Source organism: Coregonus clupeaformis, chromosome 40 (genome assembly GCF_020615455.1).
Source record: "Coregonus clupeaformis isolate EN_2021a chromosome 40, ASM2061545v1, whole genome shotgun sequence".
Classification (NCBI taxonomy): Eukaryota; Metazoa; Chordata; class Actinopteri; order Salmoniformes; family Salmonidae; genus Coregonus; species Coregonus clupeaformis.
The window spans coordinates 10,619,549-10,646,301 of NC_059231.1; positions in this window are offsets into that span (position 1 = coordinate 10,619,549).

Below are 26,753 nucleotides of genomic sequence, written 5' to 3' on the forward strand. Positions count from 1 at the left end.
CTGTCTCTGTCTCAAAGAATGACACATCTCTGTCTCTGTCTCAAAGAATGACACATCTCTGTCTCTGTCTCAAAGAATGACACATCTCTGTCTCTGTCTCAAAGAATGACACATCTCTGTCTCTGTCTCAAAGAATGACACATCTCTGTCTCTGTCTCAAAGAATGACACATCTCTGTCTCTGTCTCAAAGAATGACACATCTCTGTCTCTGTCTCAAAGAATGACACATATCTGTCTCTGTCTCAAAGAATGACACATCTCTGTCTCTGTCTCAAAGAATGACACATCTCTGTCTCTGTCTCAAAGAATGACACATCTCTGTCTCTGTCTCAAAGAATGACACATCTTAGTCTCTGTCTCAAAGGATGACACATCTTAGTCTCTGTCTCAAATAATGACACAGCTCTGTCTCTGTCTCAAAGAATGACACATCTCTGTCTCTGTCTCAAATAATAACACATCTCTGTCTCTGTCTCAAAGAATGACACATCTCTGTCTCTGTCTCAAAGAATGACACATCTCTGTCTCTGTCTCAAAGAATGACACATCTCTGTCTCTGTCTCAAAGAATGACACATCTCTGTCTCTGTCTCAAAGAATGACACATCTCTGTCTCTGTCTCAAAGAATGACACATATCTGTCTCTGTCTCAAAGAATGACACATCTCTGTCTCTGTCTCAAAGAATGACACATCTCTGTCTCTGTCTCAAAGAATGACACATCTCTGTCTCTGTCTCAAAGAATGACACATCTTAGTCTCTGTCTCAAAGGATGACACATCTTAGTCTCTGTCTCAAATAATGACACATCTCTGTCTCTGTCTCAAAGAATGACACATCTCTGTCTCTGTCTCAAAGAATGACACATCTTAGTCTCTGTCTCAAAGAATGACACATCTCTGTCTCTGTCTCAAAGAATGACACATCTCTGTCTCTGTCTCAAAGAATGACACATCTCTGTCTCTGTCTCAAAGAATGACACATCTTAGTCTCTGTCTCAAAGAATGACACATCTCTGTCTCTGTCTCAAAGAATGACACATCTCTGTCTCTGTCTCAAAGAATGACACATCTCTGTCTCTGTCTCAAAGAATGACACATCTCTGTCTCTGTCTCAAAGAATGACACATCTCTGTCTCTGTCTCAAATAATGACAGATCTCTGTCTCTGTCTCAAAGAATGACACGTATCTGTCTCTGTCTCAAAGAATGACACTTATCTGTCTCTGTCTCAAAGAATGACACATCTCTGTCTCTGTCTCAAAGAATGACACATCTCTGTCTCTGTCTCAAAAAACAACACATCTCTGTCTCTGTCTCAAAGAATGACACATCTCTGTCTCAAAGAATGACACAACTCTGTCTCTGTCTCAAAGAATGACACATCTCTGTCTATGTCTCAAAGAATGACACATCTCTGTCTCTGTCTCAAAAAATGACACATCTCTGTCTCTGTCTCAAATAACAACACATCTCTGTCGCTGTCTCAAAGAATGACACATCTCTGTCTCTGTCTCAAAGAATGACACATCTCTGTCTCCGTCTCAAGTAATGACACATCTCTGTCTCTGTCTCAAAGAATGACACGTATCTGTCTCTGTCTCAAATAATGACAATTATCTGTCTCTGTATCAAAGAATGACACGTATCTGTCTCTGTCTCAAAGAATGACACATCTCTGTCTCTGTCTCAAAGAATGACACATCTCTGTCTCTGTCTCAAAGAATAACACATCTCTGTCTCTGTCTCAAAGAATGACACATCTCTGTCTCTGTCTCAAGGAATTACACAACTCTGTCTCTGTCTCAAAGAATGACACATCTCTGTCTCTGTCTCAAAGAATGACACATCCTGTCTATGTCTCAAATAATGACACATCTCTGTCTCTGTCTCAAAGTATGACACATCTCTGTCTCTGTCTCAAAGAATGACACATCTCTGTCTCTGTCTCAAAGAATGACACATCTCTGTCTCTGTCTCAAAGAATGACACATCTCTGTCTCTGTCTCAAAGAATGACACATATCTGTCTCTGTCTCAAATAATGACAATTATCTGTCTCTGTATCAAAGAATGACACATCTCTGTCTCTGTCTCAAAGAATGACACATCTTAGTCTCTGTCTGAAATAATGACACATCTTAGTCTCTTGTCTGAAATAATGACACATCTCTGTCTCTGTCTCAAAGAATGACACATCTCTGTCTCTGTCTCAAAGAATGACAAATCTCTGTCTCCGTCTCAAAGAATGACACATCTCTGTCTCTGTCTCAAAGAATGACACATATCTGTCTCTGTATCAAAAAATGACACATATCTGTCTCTGTCTCAAAAAACAACACATCTCTGTCTCTGTCTCAAAGAATGACACATCTCTGTCTCAAAGAATGACACATCTCTGTCTCTGTCTCAAAAAACAACACATCTCTGTCTCTGTCTCAAAGAATGACACATCTCTGTCTCAAAGAATGACACATCTCTGTCTCTGTCTCAAAGAATGACACATCTTAGTCTATGTCTCAAAGAATGACACATCTCTGTCTCTGTCTCAAAAAATGACACATCTCTGTCTCTGTCTCAAATAACAACACATCTCTGTCTCTGTCTCAAAGAATGACACATCTCTGTCTCGGTCTCAAAGAATGACACATCTCTGTCTCTGTCTCAAAGAATGACACATCTCTGTCTCCGTCTCAAATAATGACACATCTCTGTCTCTGTCTCAAAGAATGACACGTATCTGTCTCTGTCTCAAATAATGACAATTATCTGTCTCTGTATCAAAGAATGACACATCTCTGTCTCTGTCTCAAAGAATGACACATCTTAGTCTCTGTCTGAAATAATGACACATCTTAGTCTCTTGTCTGAAATAATGACACATCTCTGTCTCTGTCTCAAAGAATGACACATCTTAGTCTATGTCTCAAAGAATGACACATCTCTGTCTCTGTCTCAAAGAATGACACATCTCTGTCTCTGTCTCAAATAACAACACATCTCTGTCTCTGTCTCAAAGAATGACACATCTCTGTCTCGGTCTCAAAGAATGACACATCTCTGTCTCTGTCTCAAAGAATGACACATCTCTGTCTCCGTCTCAAATAATGACACATCTCTGTCTCTGTCTCAAAGAATGACACGTATCTGTCTCTGTCTCAAATAATGACAATTATCTGTCTCTGTCTCAAAGAATGACACATCTCTGTCTCTGTCTCAAAGAATGACACATCTTAGTCTCTGTCTGAAATAATGACACATCTCTGTCTCTGTCACAAAGAATGACACATCTCTGTCTCTGTCTCAAAGAATGACACATCTCTGTCTCTGTCTCAAATAATGACACATCTCTGTCTCTGTCTCAAAGAATGACACATCTCTGTCTCTGTCTCAAATAATAACACATCTCTGTCTCTGTCTCAAAGAATGACACATCTCTGTCTCAAAGAATGACACATCTCTGTCTCTGTCTCAAAGAATGACACATCTCTGTCTCTGTCTCAAAGAATGACACATCTTAGTCTATGTCTCAAAGAATGACACATCTCTGTCTCTGTCTCAAAGAATGACACATCTCTGTCTCTGTCTCAAAGAATGACACATCTCTGTCGCTGTCTCAAAGAATGACACATCTCTGTCTCTGTCTCAAAGAATGACACATCTCTGTCTCTGTCTCAAAGAATGACACATCTCTGTCTCCGTCTCAAAGAATGACACATCTCTGTCTCTGTCTCAAAGAATGACACATCTCTGTCTCTGTCTCAAAGAATGACACCTCTGTCTCTGTCTCAAAGAATGACACATCTCTGTCTCTGTCTCAAAGAATGACACATCTCTGTCTCTGTCTCAAAGAATGACACATCTCTGTCTCTGTCTCAAAGAATGACACATCTCTGTCTCTGTCTCAAAGAATGACACATCTCTGTCTCTGTCTCAAAGAATGACACATCTTAGTCTCTGTCTCAAAGAATGACACATCTCTGTCTCTGTCTCAAAGAATGACACATCTCTGTCTCTGTCTCAAAGAATGACACATCTCTGTCTCTGTCTCAAAGAATGACACATCTCTGTCTCTGTCTCAAAGAATGACACATCTATGTCTCTGTCTCAAAGAATGACACGTATGTCTCTGTCTCAAAGAATGACACTTATCCGTCTCTGTCTCAAAGAATTACACATCTCTGTCTCTGTCTCAACGAATGACACATCTCTGTCTCTGTCTCAAAGAATGACACATCTCTGTCTCTGTCTCAAAGAATGACACATCTCTGTCTCAAAGAATGACACATCTCTGTCTCTGTCTCAAAGAATGACACATCTTAGTCTCTGTCTCAAAGAATGACACATCTCTGTCTCTGTCTCAAAGAATGACACATCTCTGTCTCAAATAACAACACATCTCTGTCTCAAAGAATGACACATCTCTGTCTCTGTCTCAAAGAATGACACATCTCTGTCTCTGTCTCAAAGAATGACACATCTCTGTCTCTGTCTCAAAGAATGACACATCTCTGTCTCTGTCTCAAAGAATGACACATATGTCTCTGTCTCAAAGAATGACACTTATCCGTCTCTGTCTCAAAGAATTACACATCTCTGTCTCTGTCTCAAAGAATGACACATCTTAGTCTCTGTCTCAAAGGATGACACATCTTAGTCTCTTGTCTGAAATAATGACACATCTCTGTCTCTGTCTCAAAGAATGACACATCTCTGTCTCTGTCTCAAAGAATGACACATCTCTGTCTCTGTCTCAAAGAATGACACATCTCTGTCTCTGTCTCAAAAAACAACACATCTCTGTCTCTGTCTCAAAGAATGACACATCTCTGTCTCAAAGAATGACACATCTCTGTCTCTGTCTCAAAGAATGACACATCTCTGTCTCTGTCTCAAAGAATGACACATCTTAGTCTATGTCTCAAAGAATGACACATCTCTGTCTCTGTCTCAAAAAATGACACATCTCTGTCTCTGTCTCAAATAACAACACATCTCTGTCGCTGTCTCAAAGAATGACACATCTCTGTCTCGGTCTCAAAGAATGACACATCTCTGTCTCTGTCTCAAAGAATGACACATCTCTGTCTCCGTCTCAAATAATGACACATCTCTGTCTCTGTCTCAAAGAATGACACGTATCTGTCTCTGTCTCAAATAATGACAATTATCTGTCTCTGTCTCAAAGAATGACACATCTCTGTCTCTGTCTCAAAGAATGACACATCTCTGTCTCTGTCTCAAAGAATGACACATCTCTGTCTCTGTCTCAAAGAATGACACGTATCTGTCTCTGTCTCAAATAATGACACAGCTCTGTCTCAAAGAATGACACATCTCTGTCTCTGTCTCAAGGAATTACACATCTCTGTCTCTGTCTCAAATAATGACACATCTCTGTCTCTGTCTCAAATAATGACACATCTCTGTCTCTGTCTCAAAGAATGACACATCTCTGTCTCTGTCTCAAAGAATGACACATCTTAGTCTCTGTCTCAAAGAATGACACATCTCTGTCTCTGTCTCAAAGAATGACACATCTCTGTCTCTGTCTCAAAGAATGACACATCTCTGTCTCTGTCTCAAAGAATGACACATCTCTGTCTCTGTCTCAAAGAATGACACATCTCTGTCTCTGTCTCAAAGAATGACACGTATCTGTCTCTGTCTCAAAGAATGACACTTATCTGTCTCTGTCTCAAAGAATGACACATCTCTGTCTCTGTCTCAAAGAATGACACATCTCTGTCTCTGTCTCAAATAATAACACATCTCTGTCTCTGTCTCAAAGAATGACACATCTCTGTCTCTGTCTCAAAGAATGACACATCTTAGTCTCTGTCTCAAAGAATGACACATCTCTGTCTCTGTCTCAAAGAATGACACATCTCTGTCTCTGTCTCAAAGAATGACACATCTCTGTCTCTGTCTCAAAGAATGACACATCTCTGTCTCTGTCTCAAAGAATGACACATCTCTGTCTCTGTCTCAAAGAATGACACATCTCTGTCTCTGTCTCAAAAAATGACACATCTCTGTCTCTGTCTCAAAGAATGACACATCTCTGTCTCTGTCTCAAAGAATGACACATCTCTGTCTCTGTCTCAAAGAATGACACATCTCTGTCTCTGTCTCAAAGAATGACACATCTCTGTCTCTGTCTCAAAGAATGACACATCTCTGTCTCTGTCTCAAAGAATGACACATCTCTGTCTCTGTCTGAAATAATGACACGTCTCTGTCTCAGAGAATGACACGTATCTGTCTCTGTCTCAAAGAATGACACTTATCTGTCTCTGTCTCAAAGAATGACACGTATCTGTCTCTGTCTCAAATAATGACAATTATCTGTCTCTGTATCAAAGAATGACACATCTCTGTCTCTGTCTCAAAGAATGACACATCTTAGTCTCTGTCTGAAATAATGACACATCTTAGTCTCTGTCTCAAAGAATGACACATCTCTGTCTCTGTCTCAAAGAATGACACATCTCTGTCTCTGTCTCAAAGAATGACACATCTCTGTCTCTGTCTCAAAGAATGACACATCTCTGTCTCTGTCTCAAAGAATGACACATCTCTGTCTCTGTCTCAAAGAATGACACATCTCTGTCTCTGTCTCAAAGAATAACACATCTCTGTCTCTGTCTCAAAGAATGACACATCTCTGTCTCTGTCTCAAAGAATGACACATCTCTGTCTCTGTCTCAAAAAACAACACATCTCTGTCTCTGTCTCAAAGAATGACACATCTCTGTCTCAAAGAATGACACAACTCTGTCTCTGTCTCAAAGAATGACACATCTTAGTCTCTGTCTCAAAGAATGACACATCTCTGTCTCTGTCTCAAAGAATGACACATCTCTGTCTCTGTCTCAAATAATAACACATCTCTGTCTCTGTCTCAAAGAATGACACATCTCTGTCTCTGTCTCAAAGAATGACACATCTCTGTCTCTGTCTCAAAGAATGACACATCTCTGTCTCCGTCTCAAAGAATGACACATCTCTGTCTCTGTCTCAAAGAATGACACGTATCTGTCTCTGTCTCAAAGAATGACAATTATCTGTCTCTGTCTCAAAGAATGACACATCTCTGTCTCTGTCTCAAAGAATGACACATCTTAGTCTCTGTCTGAAAGAATGACACATCTTAGTCTCTGTCTCAAAGAATGACACATCTCTGTCTCTGTCTCAAAGAATGACACATCTCTGTCTCTGTCTCAAAGAATGACACATCTCTGTCTCTGTCTCAAAGAATGACACATATCTGTCTCTGTCTCAAAAAATGACACATCTCTGTCTCTGTCTCAAAGAATGACACATCTCTGTCTCTGTCTCAAAGAATGACACATCTCTGTCTCTGTCTCAAAGAATGACACATCTCTGTCTCTGTCTCAAAGAATGACACATCTTAGTCTCTGTCTCAAAGAATGACACATCTCTGTCTCTGTCTCAAAAAATGACACATCTCTGTCTCTGTCTCAAAGAATGACACATCTCTGTCTCTGTCTCAAAGAATGACACATCTCTGTCTCTGTCTCAAAGAATGACACATCTCTGTCTCTGTCTCAAAGAATGACACATCTCTGTCTCTGTCTCAAAGAATGACACATCTCTGTCTCTGTCTCAAAGAATGACACATCTCTGTCTCTGTCTCAAAGAATGACACATATCTGTCTCTGTCTCAAAGAATGACACATCTCTGTCTCTGTCTCAAAGAATGACACATCTCTGTCTCTGTCTCAAAGAATGACACATCTCTGTCTCTGTCTCAAATAATAACACATCTCTGTCTCTGTCTCAAAGAATGACACATCTCTGTCTCTGTCTCAAAAAATGACACATCTTAGTCTCTGTCTCAAAGAATGACACATCTCTGTCTCTGTCTCAAAGAATGACACATCTCTGTCTCTGTCTCAAAGAATGACACATCTCTGTCTCTGTCTCAAAGAATGACACATCTCTGTCTCTGTCTCAAATAATGACACATCTCTGTCTCTGTCTCAAAGAATGACACGTATCTGTCTCTGTCTCAAAGAATGACACTTATGTGTCTCTGTCTCAAAGAATGACACATCTCTGTCTCTGTCTCAAAGAATGACACATCTCTGTCTCTGTCTCAAAGAATGACACATCTCTGTCTCTGTCTCAAAGAATGACACATCTCTGTCTCTGTCTCAAAGAATGACACATCTCTGTCTCAAAGAATGACACATCTCTGTCTCTGTCTCAAAGAATGACACATCTTAGTCTATGTCTCAAAGAATGACACATCTCTGTCTCTGTCTCAAAAAATGACACATCTCTGTCTCTGTCTCAAAGAATGACACATCTCTGTCTCTGTCTCAAAGAATGACACATCTCTGTCTCGGTCTCAAAGAATGACACATCTCTGTCTCTGTCTCAAAGAATGACACATCTCTGTCTCCGTCTCAAATAATGACACATCTCTGTCTCTGTCTCAAAGAATGACACAATTCTGTCTCTGTCTCAAATAATGACAATTATCTGTCTCTGTATCAAAGAATGACACATCTCTGTCTCTGTCTCAAAGAATGACACATCTTAGTCTCTGTCTCGAAAGAATGACACATCTTAGTCTCTGTCTGAAAGAATGACACATCTCTGTCTCTGTCTCAAAGAATGACACATCTCTGTCTCTGTCTCAAAGAATGACACATCTCTGTCTCTGTCTCAAAAAATGACACATATCTGTCTCTGTCTCAAAAAATGACACATCTCTGTCTCTGTCTCAAAGAATGACACATCTCTGTCTCTGTCTCAAAGAATGACACATCTCTGTCTCTGTCTCAAAGAATGACACATCTCTGTCTCTGTCTCAAAGAATGACACATCTCTGTCTCTGTCTCAAAGAATGACACATCTCTGTCTCTGTCTCAAAGAATGACACATCTCTGTCTCTGTCTCAAAGAATGACACATCTCTGTCTCTGTCTCAAAGAATGACACATCTCTGTCTCAAATAACAACACATCTCTGTCTCAAAGAATGACACATCTCTGTCTCTGTCTCAAAGAATGACACATCTCTGTCTCTGTCTCAAAGAATGACACATCTCTGTCTCTGTCTCAAAGAATGACACATCTCTGTCTCTGTCTCAAAGAATGACACATCTTAGTCTCTGTCTCAAAGAATGACACATCTCTGTCTCTGTCTCAAAGAATGACACATCTCTGTCTCTGTCTCAAAGAATGACACATCTCTGTCTCTGTCTCAAAGAATGACACATCTCTGTCTCTGTCTCAAAGAATGACACATCTCTGTCTCTGTCTCAAAGAATGACACATATCTGTCTCTGTCTCAAAGAATGACACTTATGTGTCTCTGTCTCAAAGAATGACACATCTCTGTCTCTGTCTCAAAGAATGACACATCTCTGTCTCTGTCTCAAATAATGACACATCTCTGTCTCTGTCTCAAATAATGACACATCTCTGTCTCTGTCTCAAAGGATGACACATCTCTGTCTCAAAGAATGACACATCTCTGTCTCTGTCTCAAAGAATGACACATCTTAGTCTCTGTCTCAAAGAATGACACATCTCTGTCTCTGTCTCAAAAAATGTCACATCTCTGTCTCTGTCTCAAATAACCACACATCTCTGTCTCTGTCTCAAAGAATGACACATCTCTGTCTCGGTCTCAAAGAATGACACATCTCTGTCTCTGTCTCAAAGAATGACACATCTCTGTCTCTGTCTCAAATAATGACACATCTCTGTCTCTGTCTCAAAGAATGACACATATCTGTCTCTGTCTCAAATAATGACAATTATCTGTCTCTGTATCAAAGAATGACACATCTCTGTCTCTGTCTCAAAGAATGACACATCTTAGTCTCTGTCTGAAATAATGACACATCTTAGTCTCTTGTCTGAAATAATGACACATCTCTGTCTCTGTCTCAAAGAATGACACATCTCTGTCTCTGTCTCAAAGAATGACACATCTCTGTCTCTGTCTCAAAGAATGACACATATCTGTCTCTGTCTCAAAAAACAACACATCTCTGTCTCTGTCTCAAAGAATGACACATCTCTGTCTCAAAGAATGACACATCTCTGTCTCTGTCTCAAAGAATGACACATCTCTGTCTCTGTCTCAAAGAATGACACATCTTAGTCTCTGTCTCAAAGAATGACACATCTCTGTCTCTGTCTCAAAGAATGACACATCTCTGTCTCTGTCTCAAATAATAACACATCTCTGTCTCTGTCTCAAAGAATGACACATCTCTGTCTCTGTCTCAAAGAATGACACATCTCTGTCTCTGTCTCAAAGAATGACACATCTCTGTCTCCGTCTCAAAGAATGACACATCTCTGTCTCTGTCTCAAAGAATGACACGTATCTGTCTCTGTCTCAAATAATGACACAGCTCTGTCTCAAAGAATGACACATCTCTGTCTCTGTCTCAAGGAATGACACATCTCTGTCTCTGTCTCAAATAATGACACATCTCTGTCTCTGTCTCAAAGAATAACACATCTCTGTCTCTGTCTCAAAGAATGACACATCTCTGTCTCTGTCTCAAAGAATGACACATCTTAGTCTCTGTCTCAAAGAATGACACATCTCTGTCTCTGTCTCAAAGAATGACACATCTCTGTCTCTGTCTCAAAGAATGACACATCTCTGTCTCTGTCTCAAAGAATGACACATCTCTGTCTCTGTCTCAAAGAATGACACATCTCTGTCTCTGTCTCAAAGAATGACACATCTCTGTCTCTGTCTCAAAGAATGACACATCTCTGTCTCTGTCTCAAAGAATGACACGTATCTGTCTCTGTCTCAAAGAATGACACTTCTCTGTCTCTGTCTCAAAGAATGACACATCTCTGTCTCTGTCTCAAAGAATGACACATCTCTGTCTCTGTCTCAAAGAATGACACATCTCTGTCTCTGTCTCAAAGAATGACACATCTCTGTCTCTGTCTCAAAGAATGACACATCTTAGTCTCTGTCTGAAATAATGACACATCTTAGTCTCTTGTCTCAAAGAATGACACATCTCGGTCTCTGTCTCAAAGAATTACACATCTCTGTCTCTGTCTCAAAGAATGACACATCTCTGTCTCTGTCTCAAAGAATGACACATCTCTGTCTCTGTCTCAAAAAACAACACATCTCTGTCTCTGTCTCAAAGAATGACACATCTCTGTCTCTGTCTCAAAGAATGACACATCTCTGTCTCTGTCTCAAAGAATGACACATCTCTGTCTCTGTCTCAAAGAATGACACATCTTAGTCTCTGTCTCAAAGAATGACACATCTCTGTCTCTGTCTCAAAGAATGACACATCTCTGTCTCTGTCTCAAAGAATGACACATCTCTGTCTCTGTCTCAAAGAATGACACATCTCTGTCTCGGTCTCAAAGAATGACACATCTCTGTCTCTGTCTCAAAGAATGACACATCTCTGTCTCTGTCTCAAAGAATGACACATCTCTGTCTCTGTCTCAAAGAATGACACATATCTGTCTCTGTCTCAAATAATGACAAATATCTGTCTCTGTCTCAAAGAATGACACATCTCTGTCTCTGTCTCAAAGAATGACACATCTCTGTCTCTGTCTCAAAGAATGACACATCTCTGTCTCTGTCTCAAAGAATGACACATATCTGTCTCTGTCTCAAATAATGACACAGTCTCTGTCTCAAAGAATGACACATCTCTGTCTCTGTCTCAAGGAATGACACATCTCTGTCTCTGTCTCAAAGAATAACACATCTCTGTCTCTGTCTCAAAGAATAACACATCTCTGTCTCTGTCTCAAAGAATGACACATCTCTGTCTCTGTCTCAAAGAATGACACATCTTAGTCTCTGTCTCAAAGAATGACACATCTCTGTCTCTGTCTCAAAGAATGACACATCTCTGTCTCTGTCTCAAAGAATGACACATCTCTGTCTCTGTCTCAAAGAATGACACATCTCTGTCTCTGTCTCAAAGAATGACACATCTCTGTCTCTGTCTCAAAGAATGACACATCTCTGTCTCTGTCTCAAAGAATGACACTTATGTGTCTCTGTCTCAAAGAATGACACATCTCTGTCTCTGTCTCAAAGAATGACACATCTCTGTCTCTGTCTCAAAGAATGACACATCTCTGTCTCTGTCTCAAAGAATGACACATCTCTGTCTCTGTCTCAAAGAATGACACATCTTAGTCTCTGTCTCAAAGGATGACACATCTTAGTCTCTGTCTCAAATAATGACACAGTCTCTGTCTCAAAGAATGACACATCTCTGTCTCTGTCTCAAATAATGACACATCTCTGTCTCTGTCTCAAATGATGACACATCTCTGTCTCAAAGAATGACACATCTTAGACTCTGTCTAAAAGGATGACACATCTTAGTCTCTGTCTCAAAGAATGACACAGCTCTGTCTCTGTCTCAAAGAATGACACATCTCTGTCTCTGTCTCAAAGAATGACACATCTCTGTCTCTGTCTCAAAGAATGACACTTCTCTGTCTCTGTCTCAAAGAATGACACATCTCTGTCTCTGTCTCAAAGAATGACACATATCTGTCTCTGTCTCAAAGAATGACACTTCTCTGTCTCTGTCTCAAAGAATGACACTTCTCTGTCTCTGTCTCAAAGAATGACACATCTCTGTCTCTGTCTCAAAGGATGACACATCTTAGTCTCTGTCTCAAAGAATGACACAGCTCTGTCTCTGTCTCAAAGAATGACATATCTCTGTCTCTGTCTCAAATAATTACACATCTCTGTCTCTGTCTCAAATAATGAAACATGTCTCTGTCTCAAAGAATGACACATCTTAGTCTCTGTCTCAAAGGATGACACATCTTAGTCTCTGTCTCAAAGAATGACACATCTCTGTCTCTGTCTCAAAGAATGACACATCTCTGTCTCTGTCTCAAAGAATGACACATCTCTGTCTCTGTCTCAAAGAATGACACATCTCTGTCTCTGTCTCAAAGAATAACACATCTCTGTCTCTGTCTCAAAGAATGACACATCTCTGTCTCTGTCTCAAAGAATGACACATCTTAGTCTCTGTCTCAAAGAATGACACATCTCTGTCTCTGTCTCAAAAAATGACACATCTCTGTCTCTGTCTCAAAGAATGACACATCTCTGTCTCTGTCTCAAAGAATGACACATCTCTGTCTCTGTCTCAAAGAATGACACATCTCTGTCTCTGTCTCAAAGAATGACACATATCTGTCTCTGTCTCAAAGAATGACACTTATCTGTCTCTGTCTCAAAGAATGACACATCTCTGTCTCTGTCTCAAAGAATGACACATCTCTGTCTCTGTCTCAAAGAATGACACATCTCTGTCTCTGTCTCAAAGAATGACACATCTCTGTCTCTGTCTCAAAGAATGACACATCTTAGTCTCTGTCTCAAAGGATGACACATCTTAGTCTCTGTCTCAAATAATGACACAGTCTCTGTCTCAAAGAATGACACATCTCTGTCTCTGTCTCAAAGAATGACACATCTCTGTCTCTGTCTCAAATAATGACACATCTCTGTCTCAAAGAATGACACATCTTAGACTCTGTCTAAAAGGATGACACATCTTAGTCTCTGTCTCAAAGAATGACACAGCTCTGTCTCTGTCTCAAAGAATGACACATCTCTGTCTCTGTCTCAAAGAATGACACATCTCTGTCTCTGTCTCAAAGAATGACACATCTCTGTCTCTGTCTCAAAGAATGACACATCTCTGTCTCTGTCTCAAAGAATGACACATCTCTGTCTCTGTCTCAAAGAATGACACATCTCTGTCTCTGTCTCAAATAATGACACATCTCTGTCTCTGTCTCAAAGAATGACACATCTCTGTCTCTGTCTCAAAGAATGACACATCTCTGTCTCTGTCTCAAAGAATGACACATCTCTGTCTCTGTCTCAAAGAATGACACATCTCTGTCTCTGTCTCAAAGAATGACACATCTCTGTCTCTGTCTCAAAGAATGACACATCTCTGTCTCTGTCTCAAAGAATGACACGTATCTGTCTCTGTCTCAAATAATGACACATATCTGTCTCTGTCTCAAAGAATGACACATCTCTGTCTCTGTCTCAAAGAATGACACATCTCTGTCTCTGTCTCAAAGAATGACACATCTTAGTCTCTGTCTGAAATAATGACACATCTTAGTCTCTTGTCTGAAATAATGACACATCTCTGTCTCTGTCTCAAAGAATGACACATCTCTGTCTCTGTCTCAAAGAATGACAAATCTCTGTCTCTGTCTCAAAGAATGACACATCTCTGTCTCTGTCTCAAAGAATGACACATCTCTGTCTCTGTCTCAAAAAATGACACATATCTGTCTCTGTCTCAAAAAAAAACACATCTCTGTCTCTGTCTCAAAGAATGACACATCTCTGTCTCAAAGAATGACACATCTCTGTCTCTGTCTCAAAGAATGACACATCTTAGTCTCTGTCTCAAAGAATGACACATCTCTGTCTCTGTCTCAAAGAATGACACATCTCTGTCTCTGTCTCAAAGAATGACACATCTTAGTCTCTGTCTGAAATAATGACACATCTTAGTCTCTTGTCTCAAATAATGACACATCTCTGTCTCTGTCTCAAAGAATGACACATCTCTGTCTCTGTCTCAAAGAATGACAAATCTCTGTCTCCGTCTCAAAGAATGACACATCTCTGTCTCTGTCTCAAAGAATGACACATCTCTGTCTCTGTCTCAAAGAATGACACATCTCTGTCTCTGTCTCAAAAAACAACACATCTCTGTCTCTGTCTCAAAGAATGACACATCTCTGTCTCAAAGAATGACACATCTCTGTCTCTGTCTCAAAGAATGACACATCTTAGTCTATGTCTCAAAGAATGACACATCTCTGTCTCTGTCTCAAAGAATGACACATCTCTGTCTCTGTCTCAAATGATGACACATCTCTGTCTCAAAGAATGACACATCTTAGTCTCTGTCTCAAAGGATGACACATCTTAGTCTCTGTCTCAAAGAATGACACAGCTCTGTCTCTGTCTCAAAGAATGACACATCTCTGTCTCTGTCTCAAAGAATGACACATCTCTGTCTCTGTCTCAAATAATAACACATCTCTGTCTCTGTCTCAAATAATAACACATCTCTGTCTCTGTCTCAAAGAATGACACATCTCTGTCTCTGTCTCAAAGAATGACACATCTTAGTCTCTGTCTCAAAGAATGACACATCTCTGTCTCTGTCTCAAAGAATGACACATCTCTGTCTCTGTCTCAAAGAATGACACATCTCTGTCTCTGTCTCAAAGAATGACACATCTCTGTCTCTGTCTCAAAGAATGACACATCTCTGTCTCTGTCTCAAAGAATGACACGTATCTGTCTCTGTCTCAAAGAATGACACTTATCTGTCTCTGTCTCAAAGAATGACACATCTCTGTCTCTGTCTCAAAGAATGACACATCTCTGTCTCTGTCTCAAAGAATGACACATCTCTGTCTCTGTCTCAAAGAATGACACATCTCTGTCTCTGTCTCAAAGAATGACACATCTTAGTCTCTGTCTCAAAGGATGACACATCTTAGTCTCTGTCTCAAAGAATGACACAGTCTCTGTCTCAAGGAATTACACATCTCTGTCTCTGTCTCAAATAATGACACATCTCTGTCTCTGTCTCAAAGGATGACACATCTCTGTCTCAAAGAATGACACATCTTAGTCTCTGTCTCAAAGGATGACACATCTTAGTCTCTGTCTCAAAGAATGACACAGCTCTGTCTCTGTCTCAAAGAATGACACATCTCTGTCTCTGTCTCAAATAATTACACATCTCTGTCTCTGTCTCAAAGAATGACACATCTCTGTCTCTGTCTCAAAGAATGACACATCTCTGTCTCTGTCTCAAAGAATGACACATCTCTGTCTCTGTCTCAAAGAATGACACATCTCTGTCTCTGTCTCAAAGAATGACACATCTCTGTCTCTGTCTCAAAGAATAACACATCTCTGTCTCTGTCTCAAAGAATGACACATCTCTGTCTCTGTCTCAAAGAATGACACATCTCTGTCTCTGTCTCAAAGAATGACACATCTCTGTCTCTGTCTCAAAGAATGACACATCTCTGTCTCTGTCTCAAATAATGACACATCTCTGTCTCTGTCTCAAAGAATGACACATATCTGTCTCTGTCTCAAAGAATGACACTTATCTGTCTCTGTCTCAAAGAATGACACATCTCTGTCTCTGTCTCAAAGAATGACACATCTCTGTCTCTGTCTCAAAGAATGACACATCTTAGTCTCTGTCTGAAATAATGACACATCTTAGTCTCTGTCTGAAAGAATGACACATCTCTGTCTCTGTCTCAAAGAATGACACATCTCTGTCTCTGTCTCAAAGAATGACACATCTCTGTCTCTGTCTCAAAGAATGACACATCTCTGTCTCTGTCTCAAAGAATGACACATCTCTGTCTCTGTCTCAAAGAATGACACATCTCTGTCTCTGTCTCAAATAATAACACATCTCTGTCTCTGTTTCAAAGTATGACACATCTCTGTCTCTGTCTCAAAGAATGACACATCTCTGTCTCTGTCTCAAAGAATGACACATCTCTGTCTCTGTCTCAAAGAATGACACATCTCTGTCTCTGTCTCAAAGAATGACACATCTCTGTCTCTGTCTCAAAGAATGACACATCTTAGTCTCTGTCTGAAATAATGACACATCTTAGTCTCTTGTCTCAAAGAATGACACATCTTGGTCTCTGTCTCAAAGGATGACACATCTTAGTCTCTGTCTCAAAGAATGACAAATCTCTGTCTCCGTCTCAAAGAATGACACATCTCTGTCTCTGTCTCAAAGAATGACACATCTCTGTCTCTGTCTCAAAAAATGACACATATCTGTCTCTGTCTCAAAAGAATGACACATCTCTGTCTCTGTCTCAAAGAATGACACATCTCTGTCTCAAAGAATGACACATCTCTGTCTCTGTCTCAAAGAATGACACATCTTAGTCTCTGTCTCAAAGAATGACACATCTCTGTCTCTGTCTCAAAGAATGACACATCTCTGTCTCTGTCTCAAATAATGACACATCTCTGTCTCTGTCTCAAAGAATGACACATCTCTGTCTCTGTCTCAAAGAATGACACATCTCTGTCTCTGTCTCAAAGAATGACACATCTCTGTCTCTGTCTCAAATAATGACACATCTCTGTCTCTGTCTCAAAGAATGACACATATCTGTCTCTGTCTCAAAGAATGACAATTATCTGTCTCTGTCTCAAAGAATGACACATCTCTGTCTCTGTCTCAAAGAATGACACATCTTAGTCTCTGTCTGAAATAATGACACATCTTAGTCTCTTGTCTCAAAGAATGACACATCTCTGTCTCTGTCTCAAAGAATGACACATCTCTGTCTCTGTCTCAAAGAATGACACATCTCTGTCTCTGTCTCAAAGAATGACACATCTCTGTCTCTGTCTCAAAGAATGACACGTATCTGTCTCTGTCTCAAATAATGACACAGCTCTGTCTCAAAGAATGACACATCTCTGTCTCTGTCTCAAGGAATTACACATCTCTGTCTCTGTCTCAAATAATAACACATCTCTGTCTCTGTCTCAAATAATAACACATCTCTGTCTCTGTCTCAAAGAATGACACATCTCTGTCTCTGTCTCAAAGAATGACACATCTTAGTCTCTGTCTCAAAGAATGACACATCTCTGTCTCTGTCTCAAAAAATGACACATCTCTGTCTCTGTCTCAAAGAATGACACATCTCTGTCTCTGTCTCAAAGAATGACACATCTCTGTCTCTGTCTCAAAGAATGACACATCTCTGTCTCTGTCTCAAAGAATGACACATCTCTGTCTCTGTCTCAAAGAATGACACTTATGTGTCTCTGTCTCAAAGAATGACACATCTCTGTCTCTGTCTCAAAGAATGACACATCTCTGTCTCTGTCTCAAAGAATGACACAATCTGTCTCTGTCTCAAAGAATGACACATATCTGTCTCTGTCTCAAAGAATGACACATCTCTGTCTCTGTCTCAAAGAATGACACATCTCTGTCTCTGTCTCAAAGAATGACACATCTTAGTCTCTGTCTCAAAGAATGACACATCTTAGTCTCTGTCTCAAAGAATGACACATCTCTGTCTCTGTCTCAAAGAATGACACATCTCTGTCTCTGTCTCAAAGAATGACACATCTCTGTCTCCGTCTCAAAGAATGACACATCTCTGTCTCTGTCTCAAAGAATGACACATCTCTGTCTCTGTCTCAAAGAATGACACATATCTGTCTCTGTCTCAAAGAATGACACATCTCTGTCTCTGTCTCAAAGAATGACACATCTCTGTCTCTGTCTCAAAGAATGACACATCTCTGTCTCTGTCTCAAAGAATGACACATCTCTGTCTCTGTCTCAAAGAATGACACATCTCTGTCTCTGTCTCAAAGAATGACACATCTCTGTCTCTGTCTCAAAGAATGACACATCTCTGTCTCTGTCTCAAAGAATGACACATCTTAGTCTCTGTCTGAAATAATGACACATCTCTGTCTCTGTCACAAAGAATGACACATCTCTGTCTCTGTCTCAAATAATAACACATCTCTGTATCTGTCTCAAAGAATGACACATCTCTGTCTCTGTCTCAAATAATGACACATCTCTGTCTCTGTCTCAAAGAATGACACATCTCTGTCTCTGTCTCAAATAATAACACATCTCTGTCTCTGTCTCAAAGAATGACACATCTTTGTCTCTGTCTCAAAGAATGACACATCTCAGTCTCTGTCTCAAAGAATGACACATCTCTGTCTCTGTCTCAAAGAATGACACATCTCTGTCTCTGTCTCAAAGAATGACACATCTCTGTCTCTGTCTCAAATAATGACACAGTCTCTGTCTCAAAGAATGACACATCTTAGTCTCTGTCTAAAAGAATGACACATCTTAGTCTCTGTCTCAAAGAATGACACATCTCTGTCTCTGTCTCAAAGAATGACACATCTCTGTCTCTGTCTCAAAGAATGACACATCTCTGTCTCTGTCTCAAATAATAACACATCTCTGTCTCTGTCTCAAAGAATGACACATCTCTGTCTCTGTCTCAAAGAATGACACATCTCTGTCTCTGTCTCAAAGAATGACACATCTTAGTCTCTGTCTCAAAGAATGACACATCTCTGTCTCTGTCTCAAAAAATGACACATCTCTGTCTCTGTCTCAAAGAATGACACATCTCTGTCTCTGTCTCAAAGAATGACACATCTCTGTCTCTGTCTCAAAGAATGACACATCTCTGTCTCTGTCTCAAAGAATGACACATCTCTGTCTCTGTCTCAAAGAATGACACATCTGTGTCTCTGTCTCAAAGAATGACACATCTCTGTCTCTGTCTCAAAGAATGACACATCTCTGTCTCTGTCTCAAAGAATGACACATCTCTGTCTCTGTCTCAAAGAATGACACATCTCTGTCTCTGTCTCAAAGAATGACACATCTTGTCTCTGTCTCAAAGGATGACACATCTTAGTCTCTGTCTCAAATAATGACACAGTCTCTGTCTCAAAGAATGACACATCTCTGTCTCTGTCTCAAAGAATGACACATCTCTGTCTCTGTCTCAAATGATGACACATTGTCTCTGTCTCAAAGAATGACACATCTTAGACTCTGTCTAAAAGAATGACACATCTTAGTCTCTGTCTCAAAGAATGACACAGCTCTGTCTCTGTCTCAAAGAATGACACATCTCTGTCTCTGTCTCAAAGAATGACACATCTCTGTCTCTGTCTCAAAGAATGACACATCTCTGTCTCTGTCTCAAAGAATGACACATCTCTGTCTCTGTCTCAAAGAATGACAAATCTCTGTCTCCGTCTCAAAGAATGACACATCTCTGTCTCTGTCTCAAAGAATGACACATCTCTGTCTCTGTCTCAAAAAATGACACATATCTGTCTCTGTCTCAAAAAACAACACATCTCTGTCTCTGTCTCAAAGAATGACACATCTCTGTCTCAAAGAATGACACATCTCTGTCTCTGTCTCAAAGAATGACACATCTCTGTCTCTGTCTCAAAGAATGACACATCTCTGTCTCTGTCTCAAATAATGACACATCTCTGTCTCTGTCTCAAAGAATGACACATCTTAGTCTCTGTCTGAAATAATGACACATCTTAGTCTCTTGTCTCAAAGAATGACACATCTTGGTCTCTGTCTCAAAGAATGACACATCTCTGTCTCTGTCTCAAAGAATGACACATCTCTGTCTCTGTCTCAAAGAATGACACATCTCTGTCTCTGTCTCAAAGAATGACACATCTCTGTCTCTGTCTCAAAGAATGACACATATCTGTCTCTGTCTCAAATAATAACACATCTCTGTCTCTGTCTCAAAGAATGACACATCTCTGTCTCTGTCTCAAAGAATGACACATCTCTGTCTCTGTCTCAAAGAATGACACATCTTAGTCTCTGTCTCAAAGAATGACACATCTCTGTCTCTGTCTCAAAGAATGACACATCTCTGTCTCTGTCTCAAATAATAACACATCTCTGTCTCTGTCTCAAAGAATGACACATCTCTGTCTCGGTCTCAAAGAATGACACATCTCTGTCTCTGTCTCAAAGAATGACACATCTCTGTCTCCGTCTCAAATAATGACACATCTCTGTCTCTGTCTCAAAGAATGACACGTATCTGTCTCTGTCTCAAATAATGACAATTATCTGTCTCTGTATCAAAGAATGACACATCTCTGTCTCTGTCTCAAAGAATGACACATCTTAGTCTCTGTCTGAAATAATGACACATCTTAGTCTCTTGTCTGAAATAATGACACATCTCTGTCTCTGTCTCAAAGAATGACACATCTCTGTCTCTGTCTCAAAGAATGACACATCTCTGTCTCCGTCTCAAAGAATGACACATCTCTGTCTCTGTCTCAAAGAATGACACGTATCTGTCTCTGTCTCAAATAATGACACAGCTCTGTCTCAAAGAATGACACATCTCTGTCTCTGTCTCAAAGAATGACACATCTCTGTCTCTGTCTCAAATAATAACACATCTCTGTCTCTGTCTCAAAGAATAACACATCTCTGTCTCTGTCTCAAAGAATGACACATCTCTGTCTCTGTCTCAAAGAATGACACATCTTAGTCTCTGTCTCAAAGAATGACACATCTCTGTCTCTGTCTCAAAAAATGACACATCTCTGTCTCTGTCTCAAAGAATGACACATCTCTGTCTCTGTCTCAAAGAATGACACATCTCTGTCTCTGTCTCAAAGAATGACACATCTCTGTCTCTGTCTCAAAGAATGACACGTATCTGTCTCTGTCTCAAAGAATGACACTTATCTGTCTCTGTCTCAAAGAATGACACATCTCTGTCTCTGTCTCAAAGAATGACACATCTCTGTCTCTGTCTCAAAGAATGACACATCTCTGTCTCTGTCTCAAAGAATGACACATCTCTGTCTCTGTCTCAAAGAATGACACATCTCAGTCTCTGTCTCAAAGAATGACACATCTCTGTCTCTGTCTCAAAGAATGACACATCTCTGTCTCTGTCTCAAAGAATGACACATCTCTGTCTCTGTCTCAAAGAATGACACATCTCTGTCTCTGTCTCAAAGAATGACACATCTCTGTCTCTGTCTCAAAGAATGACACATCTCTGTCTCTGTCTCAAAGAATGACACATCTCTGTCTCTGTCTCAAAGAATGACACATCTCTGTCTCTGTCTCAAAGAATAACACATCTCTGTCTCTGTCTCAAAGAATGACACATCTCTGTCTCTGTCTCAAAGAATGACACATCTCTGTCTCTGTCTCAAAGAATGACACATCTCTGTCTCTGTCTCAAAGAATGACACATCTCTGTCTCTGTCTCAAAGAATGACACATCTCTGTCTCTGTCTCAAAGAATGACACATCTCTGTCTCTGTCTCAAAGAATGACACATCTCTGTCTCTGTCTCAAAGAATGACACATCTCTGTCTCTGTCTCAAAGAATGACACATCTCTGTCTCTGTCTCAAAGAATGACACATCTCTGTCTCTGTCTCAAAGAATGACACATCTCTGTCTCTGTCTCAAAGAATGACACATCTCTGTCTCTGTCTCAAAGAATGACACATCTCTGTCTCTGTCTCAAAGAATGACACATCTCTGTCTCTGTCTCAAAGAATGACACATCTCTGTCTCTGTCTCAAAGAATGACACATCTCTGTCTCTGTCTCAAAGAATGACACATCTCTGTCTCTGTCTCAAAGAATGACACATCTCTGTCTCTGTCTCAAAGAATGACACATCTCTGTCTCTGTCTCAAAGAATGACACATCTCTGTCTCTGTCTCAAAGAATGACACATCTCTGTCTCTGTCTCAAAGAATGACACATCTGTCTCTGTCTCAAATAATGACACTTATCTGTCTCTGTCTCAAAGAATGACACATCTCTGTCTCTGTCTCAAAGAATGACACATCTCTGTCTCTGTCTCAAAGAATGACACGTATCTGTCTCTGTCTCAAAGAATGACACATATCTGTCTCTGTCTCAAAGAATGACACATCTCTGTCTCTGTCTCAAAGAATGACACATCTTAGTCTCTGTCTGAAATAATGACACATCTTAGTCTCTTGTCTGAAATAATGACACATCTCTGTCTCTGTCTCAAAGAATGACACATCTCTGTCTCTGTCTCAAAGAATGACACATCTCTGTCTCCGTCTCAAAGAATGACACATCTCTGTCTCTGTCTCAAAGAATGACACGTATCTGTCTCTGTCTCAAATAATGACACAGCTCTGTCTCAAAGAATGACACATCTCTGTCTCTGTCTCAAGGAATTACACATCTCTGTCTCTGTCTCAAATAATAACACATCTCTGTCTCTGTCTCAAATAATAACACATCTCTGTCTCTGTCTCAAAGAATGACACATCTCTGTCTCTGTCTCAAAGAATGACACATCTTAGTCTCTGTCTCAAAGAATGACACATCTCTGTCTCTGTCTCAAAGAATGACACATCTCTGTCTCTGTCTCAAAGAATGACACATCTCTGTCTCTGTCTCAAAGAATGACACATCTCTGTCTCTGTCTCAAAGAATGACACATCTCTGTCTCTGTCTCAAAGAATGACACGTATCTGTCTCTGTCTCAAAGAATGACACTTATGTGTCTCTGTCTCAAAGAATGACACATCTCTGTCTCTGTCTCAAAGAATGACACATCTCTGTCTCTGTCTCAAAGAATGACACATCTCTGTCTCTGTCTCAAAGAATGACACATCTCTGTCTCTGTCTCAAAGAATGACACATCTTAGTCTCTGTCTCAAAGGATGACACATCTTAGTCTCTGTCTCAAATAATGACACAGCTCTGTCTCAAAGAATGACACATCTCTGTCTCTGTCTCAAATAATGACACATCTCTGTCTCTGTCTCAAATAATGACACATCTCTGTCTCAAAGAATGACACATCTTAGACTCTGTCTAAAAGGATGACACATCTTAGTCTCTGTCTCAAAGAATGACACAGCTCTGTCTCTGTCTCAAAGAATGACACATCTCTGTCTCTGTCTCAAAGAATGACACATCTCTGTCTCTGTCTCAAAGAATGACACATCTCTGTCTCTGTCTCAAAGAATGACACATCTCTGTCTCTGTCTCAAAGAATGACACATCTCTGTCTCTGTCTCAAAGAATGACACATCTCTGTCTCTGTCTCAAATAATAACACATCTCTGTCTCTGTCTCAAAGAATGACACATCTCTGTCTCTGTCTCAAAGAATGACACATCTCTGTCTCTGTCTCAAAGAATGACACATCTCTGTCTCTGTCTCAAAGAATGACACATCTCTGTCTCTGTCTCAAAGAATGACACATCTCTGTCTCTGTCTCAAAGAATGACACATCTCTGTCTCTGTCTCAAAGAATGACACATCTCTGTCTCTGTCTCAAAGAATGACACATCTCTGTCTCTGTCTCAAAGAATGACACATCTCTGTCTCTGTCTCAAAGAATGACACATCTTAGTCTCTGTCTCAAAGGATGACACATCTTAGTCTCTGTCTCAAATAATGACACAGCTCTGTCTCAAAGAATGACACATCTCTGTCTCTGTCTCAAGGAATTACACATCTCTGTCTCTGTCTCAAATAATAACACATCTCTGTCTCTGTCTCAAATAATAACACATCTCTGTCTCTGTCTCAAAGAATGAAAAATCTCTGTCTCTGTCTCAAAGAATGACACATCTTAGTCTCTGTCTCAAAGAATGACACATCTCTGTCTCTGTCTCAAAGAATGACACATCTCTGTCTCTGTCTCAAAGAATGACACATCTCTGTCTCTGTCTCAAAGAATGACACATCTCTGTCTCTGTCTCAAAGAATGACACATCTCTGTCTCTGTCTCAAATAATGACACATCTCTGTCTCTGTCTCAAAGAATGACACGTATCTGTCTCTGTCTCAAAGAATGACACTTATGTGTCTCTGTCTCAAAGAATGACACATCTCTGTCTCTGTCTCAAAGAATGACACATCTCTGTCTCTGTCTCAAAAAATGACACATATCTGTCTCTGTCTCAAAAAACAACACATCTCTGTCTCTGTCTCAAAGAATGACACATCTCTGTCTCAAAGAATGACACATCTCTGGCTCTGTCTCAAAGAATGACACATCTCTGTCTCTGTCTCAAAGAATGACACATCTTAGTCTTTGTCTCAAAGAATGACACATCTCTGTCTCTGTCTCAAAAAATGACACATCTCTGTCTCTGTCTCAAATAATAACACATCTCTGTCTCTGTCTCAAAGAATGACACATCTCTGTCTCGGTCTCAAAGAATGACACATCTCTGTCTCTGTCTCAAAGAATGACACATCTCTGTCTCTGTCTCAAATAATGACACATCTCTGTCTCTGTCTCAAAGAATGACACGTATCTGTCTCTGTCTCAAATAATGACAATTATCTGTCTCTGTATCAAAGAATGACACATCTTAGTCTCTGTCTGAAATAATGACACATCTTAGTCTCTTGTCTGAAATAATGACACATCTCTGTCTCTGTCTCAAAGAATGACACGTATCTGTCTCTGTCTCAAATAATGACAATTATCTGTCTCTGTATCAAAGAATGACACATCTTAGTCTCTGTCTGAAATAATGACACATCTTAGTCTCTTGTCTGAAATAATGACACATCTCTGTCTCTGTCTCAAAGAATGACACATCTCTGTCTCTGTCTCAAAGAATGACACATCTCTGTCTCCGTCTCAAAGAATGACACATCTCTGTCTCTGTCTCAAAGAATGACACGTATCTGTCTCTGTCTCAAATAATGACACAGCTCTGTCTCAAAGAATGACACATCTCTGTCTCAAGGAATTACAAATCTCTGTCTCTGTCTCAAATAATAACACATCTCTGTCTCTGTCTCAAATAATAACACATCTCTGTCTCTGTCTCAAAGAATGACACATCTCTGTCTCTGTCTCAAAGAATGACACATCTTAGTCTCTGTCTCAAAGAATGACACATCTCTGTCTCTGTCTCAAAGAATGACACATCTCTGTCTCTGTCTCAAAGAATGACACATCTCTGTCTCTGTCTCAAAGAATGACACATCTCTGTCTCTGTCTCAAAGAATGACACGTCTCTGTCTCTGTCTCAAATAATGACACTTATCTGTCTCTGTCTCAAAGAATGACACATCTCTGTCTCTGTCTCAAAGAATGACACATCTTAGTCTCTGTCTGAAATAATGACACATCTCTGTCTCTGTCTCAAAGAATGACACATCTCTGTCTCTGTCTCAAAGAATGACACATCTCTGTCTCCGTCTCAAAGAATGACACATCTCTGTCTCTGTCTCAAAGAATGACACGTATCTGTCTTTGTCTCAAATAATGACACAGCTCTGTCTCAAAGAATGACACATCTCTGTCTCTGTCTCAAGGAATTACACATCTCTGTCTCTGTCTCAAAGAATGACACATCTCTGTCTCTGTCTCAAAGAATGACACATCTCTGTCTCTGTCTCAAAGAATGACACATCTCTGTCTCTGTCTCAAAGAATGACACATCTTAGTCTCTGTCTCAAAGAATGACACATCTCTGTCTCTGTCTCAAAGAATGACACATCTCTGTCTCTGTCTCAAAGAATGACACATCTCTGTCTCTGTCTCAAAGAATGACACATCTCTGTCTCTGTCTCAAATAATGACACATCTCTGTCTCTGTCTCAAAGAATGACACGTATCTGTCTCTGTCTCAAAGAATGACACTTATGTGTCTCTGTCTCAAAGAATGACACATCTCTGTCTCTGTCTCAAAGAATGACACATCTCTGTCTCTGTCTCAAAGAATGACACATCTCTGTCTCTGTCTCAAAGAATGACACATCTCTGTCTCTGTCTCAAAGAATGACACATCTTAGTCTCTGTCTCAAAGGATGACACATCTTAGTCTCTGTCTCAAATAATGACACAGCTCTGTCTCAAAGAATGACACATCTCTGTCTCTGTCTCAAAGAATGACACATCTCTGTCTCTGTCTCAAATGATGACACATCTCTGTCTCAAAGAATGACACATCTTAGACTCTGTCTAAAAGGATGACACATCTTAGTCTCTGTCTCAAAGAATGACACAGCTCTGTCTCTGTCTCAAAGAATGACACATCTCTGTCTCTGTCTCAAAGAATGACACATCTCTGTCTCT